The sequence below is a fragment of the Bos taurus genome, chromosome 18 (assembly GCF_002263795.3).
Source record: "Bos taurus isolate L1 Dominette 01449 registration number 42190680 breed Hereford chromosome 18, ARS-UCD2.0, whole genome shotgun sequence".
In the NCBI taxonomy this organism is placed as follows: domain Eukaryota; kingdom Metazoa; phylum Chordata; class Mammalia; order Artiodactyla; family Bovidae; genus Bos; species Bos taurus.
This window is the reverse complement of record NC_037345.1, coordinates 59291100-59298269: the sequence shown is the minus strand read 5'-3', so window position 1 is coordinate 59298269 and position 7170 is coordinate 59291100.

Genomic DNA, 7170 nt, shown 5'->3' with positions numbered 1-7170 from the left:
CTGGAGAGAAACCATATAAATGTGATGTATGTGGAAAGGCCTTTACGCGCAAAGAAAGCCATGCAGTTCATCAGATCCTTCATACTGGAGAGAAACCATATAAATGTGATGTATGTGGCCGTGGCTATACTCGAAGCACACAACTTGCAGTTCATCAGAGGGTTCATACTGGAGAGAAACCATATAAATGTGATGTATGTGGCAAAGCCTTTAGAGTAAATGGCAGCCTTACATCTCATCGGAAAATTCATTGCCGAGAGAAACCATATAAATGTGATGTATGTGGCAAGGCCTTTAGTGTAAACGGGAGCCTTAGAACTCATCAGAAAATTCATACTGGAGAGAAACCATATAAATGTGATGTGTGTGGCAAGGCCTTTAGAGTAAACGGAACCCTTACATCGCATCAGAAAATTCATACTGGAGAGAAACCATATAAGTGTGATGTATGTGGTAAGGCCTTTACTATAAATGGAAGCCTTGCAACTCATCGGAAAATTCATACTGGAGAGAAACCATATAAATGTGATATATGTGGCAAGGCCTTTAGTTTAAATGGAAGCCTCACATATCATCAGAAAATTCATTCTGACGAGAAACCATACCAATGTGGTGTATGTGGCAAGGCATTTAGAGTAAAAGGAAGCCTTACATCTCATCAGAAAATTCATACTGGATAGAAAGCATATAGATGTGATGTATGTGGCAAGGTCTTTAGTTTCAAATCAACCCTTGCATTTCATCAAAGAATTCATATTGCAGAGAAATGTTACAAATTAACAATGGTGACAGAGGTTTTAGTGCACAGTTATCCTTATCTCTCCATCAGGCAGTTCATACAAGAGAAAAGCATAGAAATGTACCTATGGAGCAAAGTCTTCAATTCCAGCTGTTACTTTGCAGTTCATTGTAGAACTAATATTTGAGAGAAACCATATAAATGTGATGTTTGTCGGAAGGCCTTTAGTCAAACTGCAAACCTTGCAGTTCATTGGAGAATTCACATTGGAGAGAAAGCATATGAATGTGTTGTCTTTGGCAAGGCCTTTAGTCATATTGGTAAGCTTGCAGTTTATCCAAAATTCATACTGGAGAGAAACCATATAAATGTTTGTGGCTGATGCTTTACTTATTGTGCACAACTTGGAATTCATCTGGAGATGAAATCACACTGGAGAGAAAACACATAAATACGATCTCAAGGTCAAGGCTTGTAATCTAAATGCAAACGTTATGGTTCATCGAGAATTCATGTTGGAGAGAAAACTTAAAATTGAAACAATTGTGAAAAACGTTTTAGTGGACAGTCAGTCTTAGCTCACCATCAGGGAGTTCATACAGGAGAGAAAGCATAGAAATGTGATGTGTGTGCTTTACTTGAAATGCCCATCATAAGAAGCATCAGATAATTCATAGTCGAGAAAACTGTTACAAATGGAACAACTGTGAGGGACATTTTAGTGCAAATGTAATGAGTATGGCAAAGCCTTTAATCTTAGTTCAGGCCTTATAATTCATCAGAGAATTAGTACTGTATAGAAGGCGTAAAAATGAATATGGCAAAGTTTCTAGTTCACGTTCAGCTGTAACTGACCATTCGGCAGTTCATACAGGAGAGAAGCCACATAAATGGGATTTGTATGACAAAGCCTGCAGTCACAAGGAATGACTTTGCAGATCATCTGAGAGTCAGTAGTGCAGTGAAAACTTACAAATGTAGTGAATGAAGTAAAGTATATGAAGTTTTGGGCCTTCAGAAAAGTCAGTCTGGAGGAAAACTGCATGAATGTGGTAGATGTGTAAAGCTTTGATTTTGTATTTAAACCTAACTGATCCTCAGGTAATTAATGTGAATTGAAACCTTATCCACATAGTGCATGTGGTAAGTCTTTTGGAAGGTGTTCAATTTTTTTACAAAACATGAGAAAATTCCTACTGGCAAGAATCCATACATTCAGAACACAATCAATCCCTCCAGTGGAAGAAATATAAAGATAATGTCTGTGGCCAGGATTTCAGTAACGGGCGGATCATTCCCTTCATCAGGAAAATTCATTATTCCTTCAGGTGCCATTCAGGCCTAAAGACATTAGGTGATGCATACTTGAGGGACCTTCCAAATGTTATCAATGTGGCCGGGCTTTCTGTTTATACCTTAAGCTTCTTGAGAATATTCACACTAGATAAAAACTGTATCAGTGTAATAATAAATGTGTCAGGGGTTTTAGGCAACAATCTGAAGTCAGGCTTCAGTAAATAACTAATTTTATAGACAACACTTACAAGTGACATGAGTATGTAAACCTTAACTTGGGATCACATCTCACGATCCATCAGATCATCCATACTAGAGAGAACCTTACCAGTGTAGAATACATGGTAAGGCTTTTAGGTATCCCCTGTATCTCAGTGTTCACCAAATACTTTATACTTAGAAATGCAAATTTTATGGCAGTTGTGACAATTACTGCTCACTCTTTAGGTATCTAAGAACATATATCCTGGAGATAAACCACTAATACAATATTTGTGCAAAGTTATTGTGAAGAAACTTGAGTCAAAAGAACCAGGAAAGTATGCATGTGTATCTGTTTCATCATTGATTGCTGCCATTTCTGTTGTACCATTGTTTTCTTCAGAATGTATCATAAGTCTTGTGCTCTAATAAAATTTGTGTAATTTCCCCCATAACCCTGAATGGATCATGTTTATTCCAACAACACAGTTTTTGCCATCTCAGTACTTCATAACAGAAACTAGCAACGCACCAAAGACTCTCAAGGTTGAAAGAACATATGAGAATTTCTTTTCATGATTAAATCAAACAATAGTTTTGGGATTATATTCTAATAATTTGCACTTGAGTTATTCTTTCCACACTCTGTACATAACAGTGCAGTTATATTTCCTGAGTCCTCTTGTGCCAAAATGAAACTAATAGCATGTGCTGAATTTACATGAAGTGAAAATAGGAATAATAACTGCAAAAATTAGGAAATAAAAAACTTTGGCTATAAGGTTAAAAGTGAGCTGGGAGCATTCTGAAATAAATTATTTTTTATTATTAACTTGTTATTGGTCATATAGTTGTGGCTCATGGGATATCTGCAAAACATGTAGGAATTTCCCAGACCAGGGATCTGTCCCATTTCTCCTCCTTGGCAGGCGGATTCCTTACCACTGACTACCACGGAAGACCCAGAAATAGTTTACAACCCACACTATATGATGGGAATTTTTATTGTTTGATAAACTAGAAATTTCATATATTTAGTTCCCAGCATGTTGGTTCTTGTTACTTTGCAGTCACTGAAAGAAGGTGGAACCACACCCAAAGTTTGGTTTGGATATTGAGACAGATGAAGTCATACATTGAAGTCTTAGGAGAATGTTTAACTGCTGAAGCTTTCTAGTTGAATCATGGTGGACTTCCATGTTGTTTAGTTTAGTCACTTAGTAGTGTCCGACTCTTTGCGACCCCATGGACTGCAGCATTCCAGGCTTCCCTGTCCATCACCAACTCTTGGAGCTTATCAAACTCATGGCCATCAAGTCGGTGGTGCCATCCAACCATCTCATCCTCTGACATCCCCGCCTCCTCCTGCCTTCAATCGTTCCCAGCATCAGAGTCTCTTCAAATGAGTCAGTTCTCATCAGGTAGCCACCAGTATTGGAGTTTCAGCTTCAGCATCAATCCTTCCAATGAGTATTCAGGTCTGATCTCCTTTAGGATGGACTCGTTGGATCTCCTTGAATTCCAAGGGACTCACAAGAGTCTTCTTCAACACCACAGTTCAAAAGCATCAATTCTTTGGTGCTCAGTGTTCTTTATAGTCCAAATCTCACATCCATACATGACTACTGGAAAAACCATAGCTTTGACTAGCCAGATCTTTGTTGGCAAAGTAATGTCTCTGCTTTTTAATATGCTGTTTAAGTTAGTCATAACTTTTTTTCCAGGAAGCAAGCATCTGTTAATTTCATGGCTGCAGTCACCATCTGCAGTAATTTTGGAGACAAGGAAAATAAAGTCTGCCACTGTTTGCAATATTTCCCCATCTATTTGCCATGAAGTGATGGGACTGGATGCCATGATCTTAGTTTTTGGAATGTTGAGTTTAAGCCAACTTTTTCACTCTCCTCTTTCACTTTCATCAAAAGGCTCTTTAGTTCTTTGCTTTCTGACATAAGGCCGGTGTCATCTGCATATCTGAGATTACTGATATTTCTCCTGGCAATCGGAGAAGGCAATGGCAACGCACTCCAGTACTCTTGCCTGGAAAATCCCATGGATGGAGGAGCCTGGTAGGCTGCAATCCATGGGGTCGCGAAGTGTCGGACACGACTGAGCAACTTCCCTTTCACTTTTCACTTTCATGCATTGGAGAAGGAAATGGCTACCCACTCCAGTGTTCTTGCCTGGAGAATCCCAGGGATGGCGGAGCCTGGTGGGCTGCTGTCTGTGGGGTCACACAGAGTCGGACACGACTGAAGCAACTTAGCAGCAGCAGCAGTTCCCGGCAATCTTGATTCCAGGTTGTGTTTCATCCAGCCCAGGTTTTCTCATGATGTAGTCTTCATATAAGTTAAGTAAGCAGGGTGACAATATACAGTCTTCACGTACTCCTTTCCCTATTTGCAACCAGTCTGGTGTTCCATGTCCAGTTGTAACTGTTGCTTCCTGACCTGCATACAGATTTCTCAAGAGGCAGGTCAGGTGGTCTGGTATTCCCATCTCTTGAAGAATTTTCCTGACATTGTTGTGATCCACACAATCAAAGGCTTTGGCATAGTCAATAAAGCAGAAGTAGATATTTTTCTGAAACTCTCTTGCTTTTACAATGATCCAAAAGTTAGGTTCAGTCGCTCAGTCATGTGTGATTCTTTGTTACCCCATGAACCGCTGCACGCAAGGCCTCCCTTTCCATCACCAAATCCCGGAGTCTACCCAAACTGATGTCTATGAGTCGGTGATGCCATCCAACCATCTCATCCTCTGTCGTCCCCTTCTCCTCCTGTCCTCAATCTTTCCCAGCATCAGAGTCTTTTCAAATGAGTCAGCTCTTCACATCAGATGGCCAAAGTATTGGGAGTTTCAGCTTCAACATCAATCCTTCCAATGAACATCCAGGACTGAACTCCTTGCAGTCCAAGGGACTAAGATTCTTCTCCATCACCACAATCCAAAAGCACCATTTCTTTGGTCAACTCTGTTTATGGACCGACTCACATCTCTACCTGCTACTGGAAAAACAATAGCTTTGACATTAGGGACCTTCGTTTGCAAAGTGATGCCTTTGCTTTAAAATGCACTGTCTACTTTATGATACCTTTCCTCTCAAAGAGCAGGCTGTCTTTTCATTTCTTGACTGCAGCCATGTTCAGTGAGGCTCCAGCCGCCTCACCCTCCCACTGTCCCCACGCAAGCCTGACTTCTCTCCAGCTCGCGACCCTGACCGCTGGCTCCACTCGGGCCCCGCCTCCAGGCCGCCACGCCTTTTCACTGAGCGTGCGCACAGCGTCACACACCCGGAATCGGAGAGGGGAGAGCGGAGGTCTCAGCCGAAAGTGAGTTTCTGTCTTTCCTGTCAAATTTTCTTCTGGTAGTTAGCTTTCCTCTGTAATGTGAGTTGAGGGTCGCTATTGAACCTAAATTCCCGCGGCCGTCCCACCACCCCAAGCAAATTCAGATGTCCCTGTGTGGCGAAGAGGCGCCTCCATTTTGTTTTAAACTCGCTCTGAAGCGGATGCCTGCGTTTGGTCTGAGACGCTTCTTTTCATACCTCTTTCCTGCTTAAAACCAATTTCTGAGCTCAGTGACCCCTTTGCCATTCCTGTACCACGTGAAATTCTTTTGGGCGACGTGGGTTTATTCGCTCCGCGGTCCCCAGGCTCGCCCTCTCGACCCCTGGAGGCCGCGCCGGCCCCCGCTCCCGGAGAGGCTCGGTTCTCTCCCTGGTCCTGGGATTCTAGAGCGCCCGTCCCGCTCCTGAGACCCTCAGGCTCCCAGCCGTTCAGTCGTCGCGTCTCATCAGGCCGGTAATTCTGCCTCTCAGGCATTCCTTTCTTAGAGCGTTACCCGGACTCCGTGTGGGGGGAGGTGGCCTGGGCCAGCCACGTGACACCAATGGTTCTGTGTCTCAAGAACAACCCGCTGGAATGTGTCTCTTGCGGGTGGGGGCTTCTTATTCGGTCGCCATCCCTCCCTGCAAATAGGAGGCCAGGAGGGTTAGAAGAAGCAGAGAGAGCGACTCCGAGAGAATTAGAAATTGAAGAAAGCATGATGGAGAAACGATGGCAACGAAGAGGATTGGTGAGGAACTTGAAAAGAGATAGCAACATGAAAGAGCATAAGCCTTGAAGGTAACGGTGGGTAAAGGAGAGAAGTTTAGAGAACAGCAGGGTCTCCAGTAAGTTAAAGGTGTGCAACACAGGGAGGTGGTGTTGAGTCCAGGGATGCTGTCTAACCATCTCATCCTCTGCCGCCCTCTTCTATAGCCTTCAAGGGAGAAGAGCTGTAAATCAGGTCCCAAAGAGGGCGACAGTGGAGAGGCAGTTCACACAGAGACCCCGCAAAGGGGATAGAAGATTTGGAACCTTGACCTACAGACAATATCCTGCTGGCAGAGAAAGGGGACTACTAGTGAATGGGATCAGCGATGCACTTTATGTTCTTGGGCTCCAAAATCACTGCAGACGGTGACTGCAGCCATGAAACTAAAAGACACTTGCTCCTTGAAAGAAAAGCTATGACCAACCTGCTGCTAAGTCGCTTCAGTCGTGTCCGACTCTGTGTGACCCCATAGACGGCAGCCCACCAGGCTCCGCCGACCCTGGGATTCTCCAGGCAAGAACACTGGAGTGGGTTGCCATTTCCTTCTCCAATGCATGAAAGTGAAAAGTGAAAGTGAAGTCACTCAGTCGTGTCTGACTCTTAGCAACCCCATGGACTGCAGCCTACCAGGCTCCTCCATCCATGGGGTTTTCCAGGCATGAGTTCTGGGGTGGGGTGTCATTGCCTTATGACCAACCTAGACAGCATATTAAAACATGTAGACATTAATTTATTTGCAGACGAAGTTTTAAATAGTCAAAGCTATAGTTTTTCCAGTAGTTATGTATGGATGTGAGAGTTGGATCATAAGGAAAGCTGAGCACAAAAGAATTGGT